This window comes from Pristis pectinata, chromosome 10 (assembly GCF_009764475.1).
Source record: "Pristis pectinata isolate sPriPec2 chromosome 10, sPriPec2.1.pri, whole genome shotgun sequence".
Classification (NCBI taxonomy): domain Eukaryota; kingdom Metazoa; phylum Chordata; class Chondrichthyes; order Rhinopristiformes; family Pristidae; genus Pristis; species Pristis pectinata.
Window position 1 is genome coordinate 88204560 of NC_067414.1, and position 26490 is coordinate 88231049.

General features: G+C 40.6%; 1 long non-coding RNA gene across 2 annotated transcripts in view; it reads right to left on the minus strand.

Moving 5' to 3' along the window:
- Positions 1–26490, minus strand: part of LOC127574874 (uncharacterized) — a 460663-nt gene that overhangs the window by 320205 nt on the left and 113968 nt on the right. For both annotated transcript variants that reach the window (XR_007956967.1, XR_007956966.1), the window contains exon 2: positions 11127–11276. This is a non-coding gene — a long non-coding RNA (uncharacterized LOC127574874). The remainder of the gene's footprint in view (positions 1–11126; positions 11277–26490) is intronic.

A 26490-nucleotide genomic window follows, 5' to 3' on the forward strand; every position in this document is an offset into this window, starting at 1 on the left:
TGGGGCTGTTATTTTAGTACGGTGAGGATGTTGATTTTATATGTAATGTCATAATGAAATGCTCCCAGATTCTGTCTGATATTACTTTTAAAGATACCCATTTTAACTGAGAAAGACTGCAGAGAAAAAAAAATTATACACCATAGATAAAATATTCTATTCTTGTCGCAGATGCCACATTGCTGACGAACTCAGAAAAATTAGCTGTGGTACAGTTTTACTGACAGATAACACAGGCAGGCTTCACATCATTGACTACAAACTGCCCATGGTTTACTTAGAAAATGGTCTGGATCACGGTCCTCTTCAGCTGGACAACAGCACTGCACATACCACAGTGCTTTTTTGACTTCTGCGTCTGTGTACTGCACTCCGGAAGCACGGGTCAGACCTTCTCCATTGCTGGTTTCAGCACCAAGTCCAGCGGCAAAGCTCTGTCATGCTGAATGGAGAGGCCTGTTACAATTTGTACCTAGCCCCAGAGCCTTACACCAGCCATGGCTTGTGTATCCAGCATGACCTCCATCCATTTGGCAGCTTGGCAGTGTGGCTCCAGCATCGATCTCTTCAGCTTGATTAGATCCAGGGGGGTCACAAAAAGTTAGTGTAGCCACAGACTTCATCTGGGAGTAAGTGCAGGGTACAACCTGGGTCAGGCACAATCAGAATCAATTAAAATATTTAGAATCAGATAATAGGAAAAATCCTGCTTGTTAGATCATCTTTTTGGAAGACTGACCACCTTTTCAACCAATTTCCTTCCTTATTTTTGAAAGTCCTCACTTGGGCTGCATTTCTAAGAGAAAATCACATCGTCTCAACCTGCATTTGCTGGTTAGAGTTCGATCGTAGAATAAAATGAGTTTAAGGAGCTGGAATTATGCTTTTCCTAATTATGATCATGGGATGTGGGCATTGATGGCAAAGCTCACATTTAATGCCAATCTCTAGGTGATGGATGAGCCACCTTCTTGAACTACTACAGTCCTTCTGGTGGAGATACACCCATAGTGCTTTCGGGCAATGAGTTGCAGGATTTTGACCCAACAATAATGAACAAACGGCAAAACCTTTCCAAGGCAAGTTTGGTTAGGCTGCATTTGGAGTATTGCATGCAGTTCTGGTTGCCCCATTGCAGGAAGGATGAAGAAGGACTTCGGAGATGGTGAAGAAGAGATTCCCCCAGATGCTGCCTGGATTAGAGAGTATTAGCTATAAGGAGAGGTTAGACTAACTTGGATTGTTTTCGCTGCAGTGTCGAAGGCTAAGGGGAGACCTGATGGAGGTTTATATAATTATGAGAGTCACAGATAGGGTAAGTAGTCAGACCCTTTTTCCCAGGGTGGAAATATCAAATAGCTTTAATGTAAGAAGGGGAAAGTCTAAAAGAGATGTGCGGGGGTAAGTTTTGTTTTTACACAGAGAGTAGTAGGTGGCTGGAGTGGCAACCCGGGTAGTGGTGGTGGAGGCAGACAGAATAGTGGCATTTAAGAGGCATTTAGACAGGTACATGAACATGCAGGGAGTGGAGGGATATGAAGAATGTGCAGGAAGATAGATTTAGTTTAATTTGGCATCATGGTTGCTACAGACATCATGGGCTGAAGGGCCTGTTCCTGTGCTGTACTGTTCTATGTTCTATGTATGTATGTGACAAAAATGATTGTTGAGCAGAGAAATAAATTTTAAATTGATCTGCTTGAAAAATATAAATTTTAATGAGCTTGTGCCGGAAAGTGGGATCCTTTCAGGAAAAGGGCTTGTTCTTAAAGCAAAGGAAGTTAAGGAGATTTTAAAATTATGAAGTGTTTCAGTAAATTAACTAAAAGAAACTGTTTCTATTGTCAAGTAAGTTAATAAATACAGATTTGAAATAACAGGAGAGAGAACCAAGGTGGAGAAATTTATTTGTATCCTACAGTGAGATGTGTGATATGAAATGGGCCACCTGAAAAGGCAGTGGAACTAGATTCAATCATAAAATAAAAAACAAAATTTATATATAATTGAAACAACAAAATCTTTAAGGCTATAGGGAAGTGCAGTAGACAGGTGGCATCAGCATGATGGTTGAATGATCTCCTTCTCCACTTTATTTCATCCAACGTGCAGTTCTGGAATTTGGGCTTATGAACCATGGTCCTACATTGCTGGTAGAATCAGAATAATTGCTGTTAATATATATTGCTCTCTATTGGTTAAATCTCCACTTTCCAAATGCAACCTCACAGCATCTAATGGAAAGTGGAGTGTGCTGTCAGTATTGCTATCTAGGTGAATTCCAAGAAGTGTTTGAGTATTTTATAAGCGATTGGAACCCTTACAAACACATCTTCAATCTCCCCAAATCACCAATCTTACTCAATGCAAGCACTGTCTCATGATTTAGAAGCTAGTATTTCAGCTTCACGATTACTTTGGTGTTCCCTCCCCTCCACAGACTGATTGTTTTGACAAAACGTGAAGTCACAGCGGTTGGCTCATAACCTTACTGAAATTTTAGACATCAAAAGTATGTTCTAATTAAAGCATTATACACAAGTACCAAAGGAGAAAAACTATTCAGTGTTTGCGCACTCTGATCAGAAAACATGAAAAGGTCATTCAGGCAATTAAGATCATCTGTCTGGGATTCCCTTCATATAAATTGTTTCACTAACTTGTCCCAACGTTCAAGTAAAGACACTTCTCCTTGACCCATTTTAAACTAATTTCCACGAATGTAGTGTTTTGCTTGGGCCAGACTGATTCTGGGTTTACAGTATTTCAGACTCAAGTAACATTTCCTCCCAATATAGGTTAGCTGCTCTAACCTATATAAATATATTATTCTCAGTCCTCTCGCCCTTTTCTACAGCATACCAAAGCGTGTATTCTTAGTGTTTCAGATGAAATGTGCACACACAGTATTCTAAGTCGTGCCCGACCTGTTTCTGTTCCAGCATTCAACTTGCTTTTTTTTATAAATAAAACTTTCTTCCAAACAGTTAAGACATTAAAACAGAGGCTGAAAAGGGCCTCTGGGAATGGCAAAATCTTCCTGTGCTAATTTTATTCCCTTTATTATTTTCTGATTGTCTAAGAGAGGATACAAGGAGATTTATAAGAATGTTACCAGGCCTGAAAAATTTTAGGGAATATTGGATGATGCAAGTTTGTTTCTTTCTGGGACAGAAGAGGTGGAGTGGAGATTTAATTGTGGTGTGTAAAATTAGGGGTTTGGACAAAGTGGATATGATAAATTTTTTTCACTTAACAGAGACATCAATAACCAAGGGACATAGATTGAAAGTAATCCACAGAGGGATTACAGCAGCAATGAGGTGAAGTTTTTCACCAAGGATGGTGGGGGCTTGGTACACACTACCTGAAAGGATGCAGAAATCTTGATCACATTTATGAAGCACCTGGATGAGCACTTGCGGTGTCAAATCTTAAGAGGCTGGTAAGCTGGACTAGGCTGGAGAGCTCATCTTCGGACATGATTGGGTTGCATGTGCCATAAATCTCTATGATTTATCTATGTAGCATTTTTCTTCAAATTTAACACTTTCCTGCTTGATCAAAAAACCATTGACTGCATTCTAAGCAATCGTTAAAATCGATAGCAGCACAAATCTAATCAAAACAATTCAATTTGTACTAACACTGTGCAATTACCTGCTATGTTTTGGAGATGATCCGCCAAAGAAAAATTCTTGGCTGCACCAAACGCGTGGAAAAAATAGAGGTTAGGGCACTGGCTTTGCTAGCACTGAGCATTCATAAGTCACCCATCACAATGGCCATCAACCAGCTTTCCTTGCAACCTTTCAGTTTATTTTCACTTCATGGTACATCAAGTTAATTACAAAGATACCACTAACAACAGGAAACAGGCTAGTTTCTGTCATCCGTTTCATTCCAACATTCCTGCAGCTGAGTTGCACTATTTAGTAAAATCATATCAAAAGCCTTCCAATTATTTAATATCTTTTAAATAAACCTATACTTGCACAAATATAGCCAGATAAACAGAATCAGAATCACCAACATATGTCATGAAATTTGCTGTTTTGCAGCAGCAGTATCGTGCAAGACATAATAAATAAAGAAAATAGTGCAAAAGAGGAATAACGAGGTAGAGTTCATGGACAGTTCAAGAAATCTAACGGCGGAGGGGAAGAAGCTATTCCTGAAACATTGACTGTGGGTTTTCAGGCTCCTGTACCTCCTCCCTAATGGTAGTAATGAAAAGAGGGCATGTTCTGGATGGTGAGGGTCCTTAATGATGGATGCCCTTTTCTTGAGGCACCGCCTCTTGAAGATGTCCTTGATGGTGGGGATGGTTGTGCCTGTGATGGAGCTGGCTGAGTCTACAACCCTCTGCAGCCTTTTGCAATCCTGCACATTGGAGCAACCATATCAGGCAGTGATGCAACCAGTCAGAATGCTCTCCACTGTATATCAATAGAAATTTGCAAGAGTCTTTGGTGAATACCAAATCTCCTCAAACTCCTAATGAAGCAGAGCCACTGGCATGCCTTCTTCATGATTGCATCAGTTTTTGGGGCCAGGATAGATCCTCTGAGATGTTGACGCCCAGGAACTTGAAGCTGCTCACCCTTTCCACTGCTGACCCCTCAGTGAGGACTGGTGTGTGTTCAGTTCTGAACATGTGCCCGCTAGCAGAATCTCTCATGCAAACACAACAAACTCAATGTGGCGGCATCTATCATTAAGGAAGCTCACCATCCAGGACATGCCCTCTTCTCATTATTGCCATCAAGGAGGTGGTACAGGAGCTTGAAGACCCAAACTCAAAGATTCATGAACAGTTTCCTCCCCTCCGCCATCAGATTTCTGAACAATCCATGAACACTACCTCATTATTCCTTTTTCGTTGCACTATTTATTTCTGTAATTTATAGATTTTTATGTCTTGTACTGTACTGCTGCTGCAAAATAACAAATTTCACATCATATGTCAGTGACAAATCTGATTCATAAAAGTATGCACATGATGCATTTGTACAATTCCATTACAGCAGATGCTGGGGAGAATATGCTTATCTATCTATCATAAAGGCATCAGAGTTACAGTATGGTTAGGTACTGGTAGATAGGTACTGAGGTCATTTCACTCATCTTGTTAATACTTGCACTAGGATTACAACTTAATTCCCATTCACAGGCCCTTCGTTTATGCTTATTTTCCTGCTTTTCAAATACACGTCCATTTCCTTTTGGAAATTGTTATAGTTTCTATATCGAACACTATTCCAAATATAGATTCTAATCTGCTCTTTCCTTCCGGTGATAATTTGAAGCTGATATCCATTGGCAAGTGATTCATCAAGCAATGGAAACAACTTCACTATCAATCTTCTGAAAAACCATTCAGCATTTTCAACCTTCTAATGGGTCTCACTCAGTTTTTCCTTCTTCAATAAAAGAATTCGCCCATTCTTCTGCCAAACCACGCCCTCTTATTCTTAGTGTTGTTCAAGAGAGCCTTTCATGCAATAGTTCCATGACACAAATATCCTTCAAATGATAGGTATACTTATGTTTCTGACTAAAGGAGAGCATTTGGCAATTGTCAGGGACTATTATATTATGCCAGTGACAAGGATGGCCAGATTTCACCACCAAACCACAACTTTGAACTACTCCCCAGCACATATGAATTGGTAGCATGAGATTGAAGATCTTTAATTAAAATGGCAAAGAACACCAAAAATGGAGATTAGCACAATTTGGCGTCAATTTGACTGAGAAGGTCACTAACCAACGTTACTCACACAATAAAGCTGTTGCAGACTCATCATTGCAAGAAGTAGGTACAACAGTAGGTACATAAGATATAAAATTAGTAGGTCATTTGGCTTCTCATGGTTACTTCACCATTCAGTATGTTCATGATTGATCCTCTACCACTGTGTCACTTAATGAACTAACCTAATATCCCTCAATACCCAAAATATCTGAAAACCTGTGCTGTCTTGATCATGCTCAGCTACTGATCCTCTCCAGCCCACTTGGGTGGAGAACTCCAAAGGTTCATCAATCTCTGGGTAAAGAAACTTCTTCCCATCTCGTTCCTGAATGGCCACCCTCTAATTTAGAGACTTGAGACCCCCAGTTTTAAGCAACGCAGGCAGGGGAGATATCAACTTTGCACCTATCCTGGCAAGCCCCAAAAGAATTACAGTTTCAATTATTGTTTCAATGAGACAATATTCAGAGAATTTTGAATATCTGGAAGGAAGGAAGGAAGGAAGGAGAGATGGACAAAAAATGCACCAAAGGGATAGATTTTTTAATGTTGAATGAATAAATGTTGAACCCATTTGTAATTCACACATTTTCTGTCCACTTTTTATGTATTGGACGTAATATAATTGGAGTGACAGGACACTGAGGAGAAAATTTAGTAAGCACGTTTTCTGCACCCAGAGATGGCTAAAGCCTACAATTCTCTCCCCTAAAAATCTGCTGGGGCAACTGAGCTTTTAAGATTGAGACTGACAGATTATTGTTAGGAGCAGGTATTAAGGGATATAGTGCAAAGGCAGATAAGCAAACAAGGCGTACGTATGTTAGAACCAAACTGATTGGCAGAGTAACCTCAAGGGGCTGACTGGTCTAAACCAATTCCCAGTTTTCCTATATTCTTTTCAGACTCCCTTTCACATGACCTGTTAAACCAAGCCCTTATCAGCCTTCTCTCGTGGATGCAAAACACCTCATGGTACCATATGGAAGAAGAGCAGGGGCATGCTATCCAGTGTCCTAGCCGACATCATTCCTCACATGTTATTAAATAATTATCTGATCATTAATACATTGTTGTTTGAGGAACCCAATGGCTGCATCATCCTGCTGGCTCCATTTAGGCTGAAGATGTGTGCAAACTGCCTGGTGCGTTTTCACCATCATTCAAATCGAATCATACAGCATGCAAACAGGCCCCTTGATCCAACTGGTCCATGCCGACCAAGATGCCCAACTAAGCGAGTCCCATTTGCCCATATTTGACCCACATCCCTCTAAGCCTTTCCTAGCTGCGTACCTCTCCAAAGCTCGACCTGCTTCAACCTCTTCCTCTTCCTCTGGCAGCTCAATCTATATTGAGGCAACATTTCAAAGGTGCTTTTAAGCAGACTGAAGTTGTGAAGGGTGCTATGTTAATGCAAGCCTTTGGAACGCATGTTAGACTTTTCCATTGTTTCTGGAGAAACGCGGCGATTATAATTTCTGCTCTGTTGTCACAGAACGATGAACATCTAAGATCAGGGTTCAAAAGCAAGTTTTACCTGCGCTGGATGACGCTTGCAGGTTCATTAGAGAGACCAGTACCTGAAGTAAGGAATGCAAATCCAGAAGGGATATGCAGAAACAACTCATCAAATGATCCTATTAAACATGGGGAAGCAACAGGGCCGTGTGAATCGAGCAGAGCATCGTCTGTCAGCAATAAAGTTTCATTTCTAAAGCTAACTCGTTCCCAGGAATGTTGGAAAAGAAAGGGCATAAATGCAAGAAACACCCAACAGGTCAGACAGCAATCCAAGAGAGAAAAACAGAGTTGACGTTTCAGGGCAAAGATCTTTCACCTTAGTGATTTAGCATTTTTGATTTTCAATTCAATGCTGTTATTCACTGCCTAATAAAGAGAGGAAGGTGGAGTGTCTTGATTTCCAAGGCCACATTCTACGAAAGGATATTCACCACATTTTCTCAACTCCAGATGAGGGCACTCAGGTTGTGCAACTTCCCCTCCCAGTACCACATTGGAATGTCAGTGTAAATTTCTCAAGAAGTGAGAATAGCAGAACTGAGACTTGGCTGGCACAGTGTAATTCCAGCATCTTTGGGATAAACAAATATGACAAATAGGGCTGAGAAATTGCTATTCTCCAGGCTAACTGGGACCAGCAAACATTGGCACAGAATAAATGCAGTTGACAATGATCTGTTCTGACAGAAGGTCACCAATTTTCTTTCTCCGTTGAGGCTGCCTGATCCAATGGCTACTTTCAATATCAGCATTTTCTTTTACCTTTGTCCCAGTCATGCTTGATTATATTATTACTGATTTACTCAGTATGCCATTCAAATACTTTTGAACTGGAGAAGTCAGGATGCCAGATGTACATGATTTTTTTTTAAACTATGTATAATCTTAATTGTTCCTCCTTTTCCAATGACTCAATACTTCCATTTTGAGACAGGAAAAACCTGGCTCAACTGAACTGAACAAGCTGTTCCAGCTAGTGTGACAACTGACTATGCATGCAGCAGACATCTCCCTTCAAACTAAGTTCTCAAGGGTACTCCTCCTTAACTATTCCGTGGCAGTCTACAAAGTTCATGGGAAAACACAGAATAAAAATTAAACTTTAAAACAAAATCAGTGTGTTCTTGTTATGTTCCAGCAGTTTCTCACATACACCAACGTACGACCACCAGGCAGAGCAGCAATTCAATTTTGAAAGAGACTTTGAAAATGATCATACTGCCAATAGTTAACTTTACAATTAAATATAATTTTCAGATGGTGGGCGGTGCTACAACAGAAAGTACATGCATGTGTAGGAGGCGAAGTAGCCATACACTCAGTCAAAGGAAATGAATCAGTAAGGAAGCAGCATTCTTTATGGGAAAAGTACATCGTTGTTTTATCAGAAAACTCTCCTTCAAAAATAAAGGCACAAAATAACCATGAATATTTGCCTATTCAGCTTGTTGAAAAAAGGCATTAAATACATGGAAAAATCATTTCTGTTGAAGTAGTAATATTTCAGCTGTAGGGACACTGTGCTGTTTCCACTTAAAAAGCTGAAGAGACTCGAGACGAATTTTTCCAATCAATTAGTACAGCATGCAAATTATATCCTTCCATGTGCTAGTTTCACACATTCCCTAAAGCATTTAAAGCACATTGTATAGCTTTGCAGATGTTTTAATTGAGGTTTTTAAGACATTGAGGGAAACTGATGGATTAGATAGAGAGAAACTGTTTCTGCTGTTTGGGGAATCTGTGACTGGGTGGCACATCAAGAAATATGGAGCCAGGCTCATGAGTGAAGCTCGGAAACACTTCCACAACACAAGATGGGACAGGTTTTTACACCTTCCCACAAACAGGAATTGATGCTGGGCCAATTGTTGAATCTTAGATTGAAAGTTATGAAGTGAAAGCAGGGATCTGGAGTTAGAGGTCAAAGGGCAGCCAGAAGAGGGTGGAGGAAATAAATAGCCCATTCCTGTTCCAATATTTCTGTGATTTCTATTAACATAACAATGCCTTTGTTCTATATTTTATTGAAAGCAGTTTCAACCTTAAGTCTATTTTTAAAAAATTCTTATCATATACAAATGGACTACTTTTGGTATGGTCATCTAATGACCTGAATACTGATTAAAGTTCTATACAAAGATGAATCCTTCACTTGATAATGATACTTGTTTCTGGAATTTATCCTCACACAGGAGTCATTGTTGACCTTCCTCTCCACAGAGGCCCAACCAGAAGGACCTGGAACCATCCATTTGTCACACCAGTGAACACTATCAATAAGTGGAGTCTACATGCTATCAACAGAATTATGCAGCGCCTCTAAGAAGCTATCTATAGCAGCAGCACCTACCAACTGCATCATTATTGTTCAGCAGTTATTGAGGTGATCCAAAGAGTATTTTCCTCAAGTGAAGTGCAAGACCATTTATTTGCTTTTTTTAAAAAAAAAGTAACTGCCTTCTGACAACACCATTTAAAAATGTTTTTTTCTGTATGGTCACTCAGAAAAGTTCCATAATTGTTGTCCCCATTCTTCTGCTTTGTTAGATCGGTTTCTTTTAAATGCTGTCAGAATCTGAATAAGAATGTAATTCTCACTTACTCGTCTAATGAAGCAATGAAGTATCAAGCATCAGTGTCCTAATTTAGTTGTGTTTCCATCCTCTGCCTTCCCATTATACTGTTAAATATGCATCACTTATGTTGCAGAATTAACATCTGGAATTAGTTCTTAAAAGGCAGAGTCCAATTTAATCCCATAGTGCATTAAAAAACATGTGTCACACGATTGAATTTCTAGGCCTGTGTCTCAGCCATGGTGTTGAGTTTAACTGACTACTCCAGTACATCACTCAAACTGCTATTTTACAGATGGAAACCTTGATATTACGCAAGGATGACAACTTCTGTGGACAGACTCTAATTCACATCCAATCAAAGCTTTCAGCACAGCAATCAGATATGGATATCCTGACTGATTGCTTTCCTCTCTGGTTTGGGATGCCAACCAAATTCAATGAACTTAACACAGTCTATATATTTAACTTTAAACTTAATACATCTGCATGACATCAGTGTTCAACAATGAATAGTTAACAGGAGTGAGTGCCCAAAGGGATCAGTAATCTGATTTCAGCACTATTTGCTGGAGAAGGAATGTTGGTCTTCCACAATAGTTATCATTTGCATGAAGAAGCTTAACATCCAATTTGAAAGATGATACCCATCAACAATGTTAAACTTCCTCAATTCAGAAAGGACCATTAAATTAAGCCTTGAAACCGTGAAGTGAAGCTTAAAATCATGAACTCTTGTTTCAAAACACTATAAACTGGTGCTCTTTGGTAGGAATTCCTGGATATTGATGGAATACTTGATGGAAGTGAGAAGTGAATTACCTGGAGTTCATTTTCTTTTCAGGTGACAGCACAGATGATTAATAGAAAATCTCATGCAACAGGGAATCAAAGCATTAGATGCCAAAGCGGCATGTTAACAGTTTCAAGTTCAAAACAAGTGATTTATTCATGAAGTAAACAATAATTCTTACTCAGTTAATAAGTTATGGCCTATTAGTGTATCTGGTACTATAACTTTTGGTGATAAAGTGATGGAAGCAACTTCATACTTCATGAGATGATAGGATCTAATGATAGTTGCATGTCAGGTAAATGCTCACAATAGTAAGCTGTTATGCAGGTATGTTGATGGTTAGAGATAACACCAGATGCCTTTTGCCATCTTAGGAAGCCTTTGGTGTTGGGGGAAACTTTGCTCCAATCACAGAATGCAATAATAACAACGCAGTAACCAGTAGTGGAGGCATAGGGACTACACTAACCTTCCTTAAAAAGAGAATGACATCACAGAGGTGGGCCCGATTCAATTTGGCCAACATCCTGAAGGGGATCATCAGAAACAATGGGGAACAAGACACGAGGACTTTCATCTATCAACAAGTCTTCAGTATTGTATGTGGGGACTTCCACACCTAGGTTAAAAACAAAAAATAGTTAGAAATGCCGAGCATTCTTTGAGGAAGAAAGTTAAGAAATCTCAAATACACCAATAGTAGCTTTACAAAACCTTCTGAGACAGATCACAAAGAACCAATTTCCAAGAGCAAGACCTATGAAGAAAGGAAGGCTTCCATTCTATAGAACCTTTCAAAGCTTTTTTAGGAAATCTCAAAATACCCCTGCAGCTAGTGAAACACTTTTGAAAGATGGTCACAATTATAATGCAGGGAACAGGGCAGCCAATTTGCCAACCTTCTCTGCTACCTAAAAATATTTCCCTTTCCCAGCTCTGAAGAAGGGTCCCAGACCTGAAATGTTAACTGTTTCTCTTCCACGATGCTGTCTGACCTGCTGAGTCTTGCGAGCATTTCCTGTTTTTGTTTCAAATTTCCAGCATCTGCAGTTTTAAAAAAAAGTTTTATCGCTAATGCAAAAAGGCTGGGATATTCTATTTTAGAAATGTTGATTGAAGGATAATTGTTGTCCAGGATGCTGGAATAACTCCCTCATTCTTCTTCAAAATAGTGCTGAGGATTTTTGTTTGTATATTCACCCAAGTGGAGAATAAGGCATCTCCTTTGAAATACAATGCAACTCTTCCTCAGTGCTGTAATGGAGCATTGGCCTAGATTTTGAATGATAAAACCCTCCATCCCAGAGGCAAGAGTCTCAATGCCACCACACATAATGTAAGCACATGGAGGAGTTATACATGCTGCTGCACAGGTTGACTCTGTGGTTAAGAAGGCATATAGTGTATTGTCCTTCAACAATCAGGGAATTGAATTTAGGAGCCGAGAGGTATTGTTGCAGCTATATAGGACCCTGGTCAGACCCCACTTGGAGTACTGTGCTCAGTTCTGGTCACCTCACTACAGGAAGGATCTGGAAGCCATAGAAAGGGTGCAAGAGGAGATTTACAAGGATGCTGCCTGGAACGCGGAGCATGCCTTATGAAAGCAGGTTGAGGGAACTCGACCTTTTCTCCTTGGAGCGACGGAGGATGAGAGGGGACATGATTGAGGTATATAAGATGATGAGAGGCATTGATCTGGTAGATAGTCAGAGGCTTTTCCCCAGGGCTGAAATGGTGGCCACAAGAGGACATAGGTGCTGGGGAATAGGTATAGAGGAGATGTCAGGGGTAAGTTTTTACTCAGTGGTGAGTGCGTGGAATGGGCTGCCGGCAACGGTGGTGGAAGCGGATACGATAGGGTCTTTTAAGAGACTTTTGGATAGGTACATGGAGCTGAGAAAAATAGAGGGCTATGGGTAAACCTAGTAATTTCTAAGGTAGGGACATGTTCGGCACAGCTTTGTGGGCCGAAGGGCCTGAATTGTGCTGTAGGTTTTCTACGTCTATGTTTCTATGCAATATATTGAAAATTATGACTGCAATTAAAATGCAGCAGCATTTGCCAAATCTGCTCAGTAGCATAGGTTTTAAAAAGGAAACTGAAACCACTGCAGCTCAAGGCAAATGAGTACTACAAGTATTAAAAAGATAAAATGGTTGAAATTATTGCTGGTGCTTCAAACCTAAAAAGATGTTATCTGAAGTTAAGATAAAGAAAGCAAATGCTAACACTCTGGGAAATGTACTAAATAAGACAAACTTAAAGCCACACACCAAATCAATTACAAGATCTTGCAATTACACAGTATCCTTAAAGTGGTTATTCAGCCTCCAAGGCACTTCACAGCAAAAATAGCAAATAAAGTTCCACACTAACCCACACAATGGGCCATTGACAAAAATGAGGAAAATGAGGCAGAGGGCCAGGGAGGTTCAGGACATTTCAGAGCTTGAGGGTCAAAGAGTCACTAAGTCTTCCAATTAATCTTCTAAATTAAGAAAGTGACACTGAGGTAAATAATCAGCTAAGATCCTGTTGAGTGATGGAGCACTGGCCAAACACTCTACTCCCGACCCCACTTCTTCTTGCATTTTAATTGTTCCCGTACTGAGGAGACAATTATGAGCCCATCATATTTCTATGTCTGGAGTCACATATGATGCAGAATAGGTAAACAGAACAGATTCCCTGAAGCACATTAGTGAACCCGATGGATTTTACAACAAACCAGTTGTTTCATGGTTGTGATTACCAAGTAGCTTTATTAATTTCAACATTTTTGAATTCCTCAGCCACCTGTGTGGAACTCAAATACATGTCTCTGGACTGCTGGTCCAGAACTCTGGTTAATTTAACTTACTATTAGTTTAACTTAACCACAACACAACTGCACCCCAACAAGGAATGCCATTATCAGGAGTAGATGGCCAGTCTATTATTAGAGATGATCATTGCTTGGCACGCCACTGGAGTGAGTGTTATTTGCCACTGATCAGCTGATGTCTAGGTCTTGCTTGTTTCAGGCAAGTTATTTATCATTCACTGAGAAATTGTGAATAAAGATACTAATATTTAACAGATTACCACATTTATAAAATAAAGGAGAGAGAAATATCCTGTGGTGCTGTGAGATATTAGAAATGCAATTTCTAATATCTCGCAGCACCACAGAATATTTCACTTAGTTCCACAGAAAGGAACAACAATGCAACTTGGATGACATTCCTTGTGCCTTCTTTGTATGCTATGGTTGCTTGACTAATAATGACACTCAGTGCAGATGAGCATTGGGTATTAGCTTCCAAAAATAATATAACACTAAATAGGGAAGATTTTGCAAACACTAGACAGTAATTTTATTTTGACTCCTTGCTCTGCCTTCCTATAGATTATTTAAGGTGCAGTATGGCAGGTTTCTGGAATTGTGCCATAAAATATTTGCTAATTCTTGCTGTTGGGAGCCTTGACCCCATTTGCCTCTGCAGAGAAAGGTCAGATTAGATCATGAAAGCCACTTGATGGTCAACAATGTATGTATGAAAATAAGCATGCAAAGACTAAAGCTTTTCATGCAACTTTAACTGCTGCCAGTATACAAGCCAGTGGCGTGGGCCTTGGTTACAAAACACTCAACTGATTTGAAACTTCTGCACTGAGCTGGAAGAGGGAATTCTTTACATGCCAACAGAGAATCCTGCAAGCTAATACCGCACTCTTCAGACCAGAACATGCCACTGTGGCGCTGAAGCTATTCTAGATCGGAAGCTAAATATTAAGGAGCTTCTACCTTCTGGGAGAAGATACAGCAGCTCGAAAGCCCAGACAACGAGACTTAAGAACAGCTTCTTCCCCACTGCTATCAGACTTCTGAACCAATCACCTCCTTCACACCCCCTACCTGGTGATGCTGCCATGTTCCCATACTCTTACTTCTATTTCTCTTGTTTATTCCATTATTGTCATTTTAGCATTTCTTTTTGCACTACTTCAGACTGCACTACAATCTCTGCACCACTCTGCTGCTTTGTGCTTGTTGCTGTAGCTATTGTTGTTTTTATTATTACCATGTATACTGTTTACTCTGTGAGCTTCATGCGAGCGAGGAATTTCATTGCGCCCTGGTGCATATGACAATAAACTGATCTGAAATCTTTGTTTTGAGATCATTCTTGTTAACAAAAGCAAACAACCGCCCTTGCCAGCAGTGCCACAAATTATTTTAAATAAAGACAGAGAGAAAAAAGTATAGACTGCAAGACCCAGAGATGAAAACAAGGCCAGGAAGGGAAGCAAAGTTTGGATAGAGAAGAACCTGAAGAGAGTAGCATTACTGATCTGGAGATGTGAGAGGAGGAGGGCGAGGTTAACCCTACCAAAATCTGCAGCCCAATAGAGCTGGTGATGGCCAATATTTACCCTGTGACTAACACCAACTCACAAACCACAGATCTCATCACATTGCTGCCTGTGGAATCATGCTGGACTTAAATTGGTATTCCCGACAGTGACTATTTTCTTAAAATAATTAGTTAGCTCTAAAGTGCTTTGGAATGCTTTGGTTTATGGCCGTGAACTGAGCTTATACAAACGCAGCTTGGTTTTATGATGCAGTGGTTGTTCAGATTGACGTCACACACAGAATGACATGGAACCAATCATCATTAAAGTATTTCTAATGCAACGCATACAAATTTTGTTTTACTTCTTAGGGGGCACATAACTGTCCTCCCTATTTCAGCACATTGCAGACCTTCTACCAGCGAAAACATGATAAGCTGTTATGTACTGGATCAGGGGCTTCATTCATTTGAAGACCACCAGTCTGCTCAAATTCAACACCTGCAAATAATTAAGAATGGAAGAGAGCTCAGTTCTTCTAACATATCTTGCAGATTGATTAATAAATTGGAGCTTTCTTTGAATTCATGATAAAGATAGTGCTTTAGGCACAGCTTTCAGTCCTTATTTCTAAACTAGAATTGAATCCTCTGATGGTCCCAAAAGTAGGCTTCTAGTGTCAACTATGGCTCAGTTGGTAGCACACTTGCTTCTGTGTCAGATAGTTGAAGGTTTGGGGCTCAGGGTTAGGGATGGGTGTTGAATGTTGACCTTGCTAGCTGGTGGGTCCTTCCTGCTGTTGATCTGTGTGTCATTTGGAGAGGGTTTTAGTTGGAACACTGAGCTCTGCAAAACAGAAACACTGCTGTCACTTCTGTGTTACTCGCTGAGTGATGTCATGCTCTTCATGCTTCTGGTAGCTTTGTGAGTTGGTAAATTGGTTTATTATTGTCACATGTACCGAGGTACACTAAAAAAAACTTTGTTTTGCATGCCGTACAGATCATTTCATCAATCAGTACATCGAGCTACTACAAGAGAAAAGCTATAATGGAATGCAGAATATAGAGTTACAGTTAAAGAGAAATTACAGTGCAGGCAGACATTAATATTTCTCATACAACAAAGGAGGCCATTCAGTCCATTAAGTCTATGCTGTGTCTCAGAGCTCTCCCATCAATCCAGTTTCCCACTTATTTCCTGGGACACCCATCCACTCTCACATATCCATCAACCCCACCCAGATTCTCCTAATATCCAATAATTTACAGTATCTAATTAACAATGTCAATAAAATGTCAGGCTTTTATATGGCATCCAAAAAAATAAGACTATCATTTTTAATTGCATCAAGAAATCCATTTTAAGTGGTAGAGAGCTCAATTTTATTAGTCCAGGTACCTTTGAGAAAGACTTAGGCACACAGATCAGTCTGTAGATAGGATATTCTGCCGATGAGTGGATACATAACTGAGGAATGATCAACGAATTTATCCAGGGCTAGGTTGAAACCAACTCAGAAAATGGATATTTTAAGACTTATTTTATTCCTTGTTTTTAATTATTCATTGATTTTAAATAAGGTATTCCAAAAGACAGTGACTAAGATGGATAAGATTATTAGAAGCAGCATTAAAGGCTTTCTGTGCCTTCCCAGTTGTGTGAATAATGGAATGCTATACGTGAAGAAGAGGGATAGTGGCTTGGGAAACCCCACTTCAAAACACAGATAGAATCACAGAGCAATACAGCATGGATACAGGCTCTTCGGCCCAACGAGTTCATGCCGTCCATGTTGTTCACCTAGCTAGTCCCACTTGCCTGAGATCGGCCCATATCCCTCCAGGCCCCTGCCCCTCCATGTACCTATCTAAGTGCTTCTTGAATTATACTATTGTACCAGCCTCAACCACTTCTTCTGGCAGCTCATTCCATATATTCAACTGTGTGAAAAAGTTGCCCCTTAGGTCCCTATTAAATCTTTCCCCTCTCACCCTAAACCTATGCCCCCCTAGTTTTGGACTCCCCTACCCTGGGGAAAAGACTATTACCATCCACCTTATCTATGCCTCTCATAACTTTAAACAATTCTATAATGTCGTCCTTCATTCTCCTACATTCCAAGGAATAAAGACCTGACCTGACCAACCTCTCCCTATAACTCAGGCCCTCTAGTCCTGGCAACATCTTCATAAATCTTTTCTGCACTCTTTCCAGTTTAATCACATCTTTCCTATAACAAGGTTACCAAAACCGTACACAGTACTCCAAGTACGACCTCACCAATGACTTATACAACTGCAACGTAATGTCCCAACTCCTATACTCAATGCCCTGCCCGATGAAGGCCAGTGTGCTGAACACGTTTCTCACCATCCTGTCTACCTGTGACACTGCTTTCAACGAACTATGCACTTGTACTCCTAGGTCCCTCTGTTCCATTGCACTAGCTGCTGCCATATTATTCATATTGCAAGTCCTACGCTACTTTAACTTTCCAAAATGCATCACCTCACACTTTTGTGTCTTGAAATCTATTTGCTACTCCTTGGTCCACTTCCCTACCTGATCAAGGTCCTCCTATAATCTACGATAACCTTCTTCACTATCAATAACACTTACTAATTTCGTGTCATCCACAAGCTTGCTGATCAAGCCCTGTGCATTCACAACTAAATAGTTTATATAAATAATGAATAACAAGGGTCCCAACACTGGCCCCTAAGGCACACCACTAGTCACCAGCCTCCATCCCAAGAAACAATCTTCAACTACCACCCTCTGCTTCCTACCTCTGAGCCAAATCTATCTAACTAGCTCTCCCTGGATTCCATGGGACCCAACCTGTCAGACCAGCCTGCCATGTGGGACCTTGTTGAAGGCCTTGCTAAAGTCCAAATAGTCAACGTCCACTACCCTACCCTCATCTACTCTCTTGGTTACCTTTCCAAAAAACTCTAAAAGGTTCATCAAACATGACTTTCCGCACATAAATCCATGCTGACTCCCCCTAATCAGACTCTGTCTATTCAACTGCTGATAGATCCTGTCCCTTAGAATATCCTCTAGTAACTTCCCCTCCACTGATGCCAGGCTGACCGGCCTGTAGTTTCCTGGCTTGTCCTTGCTACCTTTCTTAAACAATGGAACAATGTTAGCCACATTGCAGTCTTTGGGAACTTCACCAGTGGCTAACGATGAAGCAAATATCTCCCCAAAGGCCTCCGCAATTTCTTCTCTCGCCTCCCACAAAGTCCGAGGATGTACTCTGTCAGGTCCTGGGAATTTATCCACCTTAATGCGCTATAAAACTGTAAATACCTCCTCCCTGGTAACATGGATGTTCTCCAAAACACCTCCATTTGTTTCCCTCAACTCTTGAACAACCATAATTTTCTCCTCAGTAAACACTGAGAAAAAAATATTCATTAAAAATCCCACCCATCTCCTGCGGCTTGAGACATAGGCATCCTGCTGATCTCTAAGAGGACCTACTCTCTTCTATAAATCATTAAGAAATACAACAGTTTTATAACAGCTCGTGATAGATTGCTACCTAATTGTGTATGCATTACTAACTATTTTGGAAGTAACCTGCCACTGTTAGTGCCCCATAAATGTACATCATTAACACTAAAATAAAAAACTGCAGATGTTGGAAATCTGAAATAAAAAAAAGAAACTGCTGGGAAAAACTCAACAGGTCAGGCAACATCTGTGGAAAGAGAAACAATCAATGTCTCAGGTCTGGAACCCTTCATCAGAATTGGAAAAAGAGAGATACAAATGAGTCTAGGTAACAGGGAAGGTGAGGGAGGGTGATAGGTGGAACAAAGGGAATGCCTCGGATTGGGTGAAATAACATGTCAAGGACAAAGGACAGTTAAAATTAGATTAAGCTTCTTTGTCTGTAGTAGCCAAAATGAAGACAGAAAATGTTGACAATTAATTAGTCCACAATTAATTGATAAACTGAAATGCGATAATGGAAAATATTAGGAGAAGCTTCTCAGTGGTTCATTATTACTTACACAGCCTGATGATTTTACTGCAAGCAGTGGAACCTTTCCACAGTCATGCAAATCAAATACTTTTACAAGTTCTTTTGCAGTCCTTCACTCTCTCTGGAGTTAAACATAAAAAATGTGACATTTTCTGTGCAAGAGAAAAATAACAGAAACAGTTTTTTTCCCCCCAAAAAAACCTTCCTTAGGTTTGTGTATGGTCTGTGGTTTGAGTGTCATCTGCGAGTGAAGGGTCTCCCCGCAGCCCATCCCACCTCTTGGACTGGGGCTGGGAGTTCAAATCCCACCAGGCTTGAGCAGAAAATCCAGGACAGAACACGGAGTACATTGCTGTGGGAGTGCAGCATTGGCAACACATCAGGCCTGAGGCCCGGTATATTCTCTCAGTTGGGCATGAAAAATCCTACTGTATGTTTGAGGAAAAGCAGGACACTTCTCCAATATCTTGACCAATATTTAGAGCCAATACCATTAAATCAGATTTATCTGGTCACTATCACATTGCTTACACAAATTGGTGCCAGTTTCCCTTCATTAAAACAGTGGCTACGTTTCAAAATAAAATGTACTTGGCTGCAAAGCTCTTAAGGATGGGCTAAGGTTTTGAAAGGAGCAATAAATCTATGGGAATCAATACTGAATCCAACAAATTCAGACAAACGGCATTCAATTTTTTTCTCCTCACTCCTGATAATCTCAGGTTTACTTCACCTCCTTTCTCCCTGACATATCTTTTGTTACTCACTAGCCTTTATCACCCTCTTTCAGACAGCACCACTCAATCTCTCCCAGCCTCCACCCTTTCACAGACATTCTCTTTTGTTCTCTGCACCTTCTCCCCTTTAAGCAGATCATTTATTTCTAACTTTGCCCAAGTTTTGATGAAGGGTGAGTGACCTGAAATCTGCTTCTCTCTCCACAGACGATGTCAAACCTGCTGAGTGTTTCCAGCATTTTCTGTTTCCAGATAAATCCCAATTGTCCACCCTCCCCTCACCCCCACGTTCACACCCTAGAGCACCAAATAACTCTAGAATGCACACCAATCAATGCAGACAAGCCCTGAGTTACGACAAGGTTCCATTCCTAGAAAACAGTCCGCATTATGATTTTCCATAAAGCAAAACCGCGGCATCTGCACAAGTGTCAAAAAAAAGAGTTGGAAAAAAATGTATTTACTTTTTATTTCCCTCCTCACAAATTCTGTAAGAGCAAATTTTATCCATATCTCAAATTTTTGGGTAGTGATTTGTGAGTTCTGTAAGGACGAATTTCTGTGACCCTAGCAGCCATAACACAGGGGTCACCTGTATCACCAGCCCTTTGACGCTTCATCCTTTTTACCAACGTTTAACCAGAAATAGTATTACCATTGATAGGTCCCCCACCATCAACATCCCGGGGTCAAGACTGACCAGAAACCTCAACTGGACCAGTTACGTAAGTACTTTGGCTAGGAGACCAGGTCATAGAACATTGAACAGTACAGCACAGGAACAGGCCTTCAGCCCATGATGTTCCACTGAACTACTTAAGCTAATGATGCCTAATTAAATTAGGCCCTTCTGCCTGCACATGGTCCACACCCCTCCATTTTCTGCATATTCATGTGCCCTTCTAAGAGCCTCTTAAACATCTCTACTGTATCTGCCTCCACCACCACCCCTGGCAGCACATTCCAGGCACCTACCACCCTCTGTGTAAAAAAAAACTTGCCCTGAACATCTCCTGTGAACTTACCCCCCCCCTCACCTTAAATGCATGCCCTCTAGTATTAGACATTTCGACCCTGGGAAAAAGATACTGGCTGTCTACTCTATCTATGCCTCTCATAAATGTTATAAACTTCTATCAGATCTCCCCTCAGCCTCCATCACTGCAGAGAAAACAACCCTTGTTTGTCCAACCTCTTCTTATAGCATCTGCTCTCTAATCCAGACAGCATCCTCGTAAACCTTTCCTGCACCCTCTCTAAAGCCTCACCTGAAGCGCTGCTCGCCTCCTGACACCCAAGGTCTTTCCACAACACATGTCAAGAATGTTCTGGATTATCTGGATGAGTATGGCTCCAACAACTTTCAAGATGCTTGACACCATCCAAGGCAAGGAAGCTCACATGGTTGGCACTTTATCCATCATTCTAAACATTCATTCCCTCCACTGGCAGTGCACAGTGGCTGCAGTGTACACCATCTACAAAGTGCACTGCAGTTAGTTGACCAGGCTACTCTGACAGCATCTCCTAAACCTGTGACCTCTACCACTATGGGCCAGGGGTGCAGGCACATGGGAACACCACCTTCTGCAGGTTCCCCTCCAAGTTGAACACCATCCAAATTTGGAAATATATCACTGGCCTGTCATATGCTGGAACTCCTACCCAACAGCACTGTGGGAATACCTTAACCAGAAGGACTGCAACAATTCAAGAAGATGGCTCACAACCATCTTCTCAAGGGCAATCAGGGATGGGCAATAAATGCTGGCCTGGCCAGATCATGGAAAATGAATAAACCATGAAAAAAAATTGTGCTAGCAGAATTTTTCATCATGGGATAAACAGAGGATGGTATTATATCCATCTCCAAATCAAAAGTGATCAAACTTTAACACACTGTTTACTAGGGAAACTGGATTCCACAGAACTTTAATTGACCTCTCATTCTTAATGCTGAAGCTGAAAATTCCACATTCAGAGAGAACCTTGATGCTCAAGCAAAAATGGATATGCAGTGTAGGCAAAGGATGAAATAAAGTAGATGATCATGTTCGGTACATTGGAGTGATAACAGTATGAGCAGGTGTCCTGTCCATCACTAAACCTTTACTCAATGTTGCCATTTGTGAAAGTTACTATGTGCAAACTTGGCACCATGTTTCCTACATTACAGCAGTGACTACACTTCAAGTATTTGATAAGCATTTTGAGACAAGCCAAAATTGGTGAGGAAGTTATTTTCAATGAAAGTTTTATGGGGTTTAGATGACAGGAATCCGAGAACACTTACAACACATGGAGGTCTTTTGGCCCATCGTAGGCCAAGCGCGGTGAAGGAGTACAATCATAGAAGCTACTGGTATGTTTCTACACCAGCTTCAGGATGAAGTTGTTGATCGGCGGTCCTGCACAGAACTAGTCCATCTGGTTATTAGCAGTTGCCTCTGGCAACCCTGGGGGCACTGGAGAAATTTGTTACATGTATCAATAATCTGTTGAAAAAAAATCTGATACATGAGATGGGATCATCTCAGTCTGCCTTTTTGAGTAATGTGCACTTACCTCTTGCATGACCTGAGGCACAAGTGCGGGCAGTGGTGATCTGGAGCCTATTGCTGCAAAGAGTGATAAAGGTTGAAGCCACCACCACATTCCAAAAGCTGTGACACATTTACAGTGCAAGAGATGGAAGGTGCAGAATGCTCTTTTCCAACCAGTAAGAACACAAAGGGCCAAATGACCTCCAAATGTGTCATAAATGTTCTACAACTCCAAATCCCAGAAAATTTGCATCGATATCACCTTCCTCATCTATTTCAAAGTGCCTCCACAAACAGTACACTCCACAAACAGTAATGCTGAGTAAAATTAAGAGCTGGCCAGGACACTTAGAATAACTCTCCACCCCTCCTTTGAAATATTGCCATGGTATCTTTTACATCCACCCAAGAGAACAGATGGGGCCTTGGTTTATCATCTCATCTGAAACATGACGCCTCCAACAGTGCAGCACTCCCTCAGAAGTACACTGGATTTAGATTCTTGCACTCAAGTCTCTGAAGTGGAACTTCAGCCCACAATCTTCTGATTCAGAGATGAGAGAGCTGGGATGTTACTTCTTATCAAAACTAAATATAAATATAGTTGCATTAAGGTTCAGTGATTCATTGTACGTGTGTTACTAAACAGAGGATTAATGGTTCTGGTAGCAGACTGGAGAGTTCAGTCTAAACAGAGCTGAGGATTTCAATAGTAGAAGTAAGGGTAGCAATTAACTACTTGCAAAACAGTACACAAGCTTGATTTTTACCCAAGTATCTGAATGCACTGAGTATCCAATTTGTGCCAGTGTGCTGCCATGGTGATGTTGCATTCAATAACCTCCTTCTTAAACTGTATCGTAAATCTGAATAACGCAAACCACAAAGGAATGAGGCGCAACTTGCTTTTAGTAGAGTGGGAAACTATATTAAGAGGTAATGACAGCAAACCAGCAATAGCTAACACGTAAAGGATTAATATTTAGTCTGCAAATCATACATATACCTTACAAAAAGAAACAGGAAAAGTGTTCTGGCCATAGCTATCAAGAGAAATTGTTGTTATTGGATTGAAGGAAAGGGCTTATCAATTTTCTCAAAAAAATTCCGGTAAACCTGGGAAATTTAAATACTCAAAAGGAGGATCAAGGTATTAGGGAAGGAAAAAATTGAATATGAGGCAGCCAGAAACATGAAAACTGACTTCAAGAATGCTAAAGGGATGCAATAATTAGCAAAAGTTAATAAGGGTCCCTCACTGTGTGAGATGGGAGAAATTATATTGAGGAATAATGAAATGGTAGAGAAGTTGAACAAAAATTTAGTGTCTGCCTTCACAGAAGATATAGAAAACCTTCCAGAAGTAGTGGAGAAATGCAGGACTGGAGTAAATGAGGAGCTCAAATCATCATCAGTAAAAAATTAGTTTGGAGAAATCAATGTGACTGCAAGAAGTGACCATGATGATAGTGGTTACATTGGTTACAAATGTAGCTTCACTATTTAAAAAAAGAAGAAAGAAAAAAGGGAACTAAAGAGCAGTTAGTTTGACATCAGTAACAGGGAGAATGCTAGAATCTATTTTTAAGAAGAGGTAACAGGGCACTTGGAATATTATAATGGGATTGGACAGAGTCAAAGTGCATTTATGAATTAGAAATCCCTAGGAATTATTCGAGCTTCTAATTAGCCAAATAGATGAAGGAGAAGAGGTTGATGAGGTGTCCTTGGACTAACTTTGATTAGGTACCACTCAAATGAGCACTAAAAAATATTAGACTGCACAGTATTGGGGGTACTGTAGAGGTGTGGATTAAGGATTGGTTAATGGGCAGAAAACAGAGAGTAGGACATTTTCAGATGGGAGACTGTGACCTGTGGGAGGCCACAGGAATCAGTGCTAGTGTTCCAATGATTTGATGAGGGACCAAGTGTAGTGTTTCCAAGTTTGCCTATGATACAGAGCTAGGTTTCAGTGTGGTCTGTGAGGAAGATGCAGAAAGGCATTGGAGGATATGGACAAACTAAGTGAATGGGCAAAAATACGGTAAGTGAAATATAACATGGAAAAGTATGAAGTCATCCGGTATGGTACAAAGTCCTGATGCAGGGTTTCAACCGAAAACATGGACAATTCCTTTCCTCCCACAAATGCTGCTCGACCCACTGAGTTTATCCGGCCACTGTCTGTAAGGAGTTTGTACGTTCTCCCCGTGTCTGTGTGGGTTTCCTCCGGGTGCTCCGGTTTCCTCCCACATTCCAAAGACGTACAGGTTAGGGAGTTACGGGCATGCTATGTTGGCGCCGGAAGCGTGGCGACACTTGCGGCCTGCCCCCCAAAAATCACTACGCAAAAGATGTATTTCACTGTGTGTTTCAATGTACATGTGACTAATAAAGATCTTATCTTATTATCTTTATCTTAGATTGTTTGTTGTGTCAAATTTCAGCATCTGCAGTCTCGTGTCTCCAAGAAGTCATCCACTTTGATAGAAACAGGAAGTTGGAGTACTTCTTAAATGGTGAGAATTTGAAGTGGGTAGGTGTTCCAAGGGACCTGGGTATCCTTGTATATAAATCATTGAATGCTAATATGCAAGGTCAGCAAATATTTAGGAAGGCAAACAGCACGTTGGCATTTACTGCAAGAGGATTGACAGACATTTTGATCCAATTATATAGACCCCTGGTGAGACTGCATTTGGAATATTCTGTCAAGCTTTGAAGAATAAGAGATGATGCAATTGAACATACAAAGTTCTTAAGGGGTTGACAGCAGACGTGGAGTTGAGGTTTCTCTGGGTTGGGGTGTCCAGAACTTGGGGGTCAGAGTTTCAAAATAAAGGGTCAGCCATTTAGAACTCACTACCCAAGAGGGCAGTGGAGGCACTGGATAAATCTTTAGGGAATCAGGGGATAAGGATTTAGTGTGAGAAAGTGGAGTTGAGGGAAAAGATCAGCCATGATCTTACTGAACGGCAAAGCAGGTACATGGAGACCAATGGTGAACTCCTGCTTCTATTCATAATCTCTTGATTCACAAGCATGACTAACCTCCCAAAGTGATTTGTTGTTACATAGATCCACTCTAAAATGTCATTCAATGAAATAAATACACTCCTTCCCTGTCTCAGCATTGAAGTTGCAACAACATGACAGTTCAGTTTGACATGAGCTCTTGTTTATTATTTACCCAAATACTTCAGCATTTTCATACGCCTTGACACAGCTATACTTGAATGGCATCAATGCTTCAGCTAAGAATTCCCAGCCTCTCCGATGACTACTTTTGTGCCTTGGCTTGGAACACTTGGTCAAAATTTCAGTGTTGGTTAACCATTTGGTTTTCCCAGAATGCAGTGGTGTTGATTTGAAGGCCACTTCTTCAACAAGTTATCAGGTTATGTGTCTGTTTGATAGGATTTCACATTGATAATGACTATTTCAATCCAGCTACAACATCAAGCTGAACCACCACCCCCTACCAAAAAAATGAATTTGGAGAGATGTGATAAATTATCTATGCTAAATAGATTAAACCCATGTATTTAAAACTTAGACACATGTAACCACTATCATCATAGTCACTTCTTTCAGTCACATTGATTACTCCAAACTAATTTTTTACTAATGATGATTTGAGCTCCTCATTTACTCTAGTCCTGCATTTCTCAACAACTTCTGGGAGGTTTTCTATATCTGTTAAATTTTTAAAAATTTTTTTAAAAATTTCATTTACAGTGTGGTAACAGGGCCTTCTGGCCCAACGAGTCCGCGCCGCCCATTTTAAACCCAAATTAACCTACCCATACATCTTTGCAATGTGGGAGGAAACCGGAGCACCCGGAGGAAACCCACGCAGACACGGGAGAATGTACAAACTCCTTACAGACAGCGATGGGAATCGAAGCCCGATCGCTGGCGCTGTAATAGTGTCGCGCTAACCGCTACGCTACTGTGCCGCCCCACAGTGTCTGTGAAGGCAGACACTAAATTTTTGTTCAACTTCTCTGCTATTTAGTTATTCCTCAATATAATTTCTCCCATCTCACATAGTGAGGGATCCTGATTAAAACTTAATCACGTGATCACTTCAATCTGGAAGCCTTTTGCGAGTGGTTGATGTAGCAAACTGGATTTGTTTGTTGATGCAGAGTACAGTAAAAGTGAAAATGTCAAGAGGAAATAAAACAATACTATTGCATGCA